The sequence below is a fragment of the Priapulus caudatus genome, unplaced genomic scaffold, assembly GCF_000485595.1.
Source record: "Priapulus caudatus unplaced genomic scaffold, Priapulus_caudatus-5.0.1 Scaffold32, whole genome shotgun sequence".
Classification (NCBI taxonomy): Eukaryota; Metazoa; Priapulida; class Priapulimorpha; order Priapulimorphida; family Priapulidae; genus Priapulus; species Priapulus caudatus.
The window spans coordinates 204,486-204,764 of record NW_014577093.1 but is presented as its reverse complement, the minus strand read 5'-3'; the positions used below and the strand labels follow the sequence as shown (position 1 = coordinate 204,764).

Below are 279 nucleotides of genomic sequence, written 5' to 3'. Positions count from 1 at the left end.
CCACCACACTGCTACACCAGTGTGTCTTACTACCCGCTCCCACAGCTATAACCAGCCTCTCCACCACACTGCTACACGAGTGTCTTACTACCCGCTCCCACAGCTATAACCAGCCCTCCACTACACTGCTACACCAGTGTGTCTTACTACCCGCTCCCACAGCTATAACCAGCCCCTCCACCACACTGCTACACCAGTGTGTCTTACTACCCGCTCCCACAGCTATAACCAGCCCCTCCACCACACTGCTACACCAGTGTGTCTTATTACCCGCCCCCA

General features: G+C 55.9%; 1 protein-coding gene across 1 annotated transcript in view; it reads right to left on the bottom strand.

Moving 5' to 3' along the window:
* Positions 1 to 279, bottom strand: part of LOC106816444 (potassium channel subfamily K member 1-like) — a 28,822-nt gene that overhangs the window by 27,888 nt on the left and 655 nt on the right. The window lies entirely within an intron of this gene.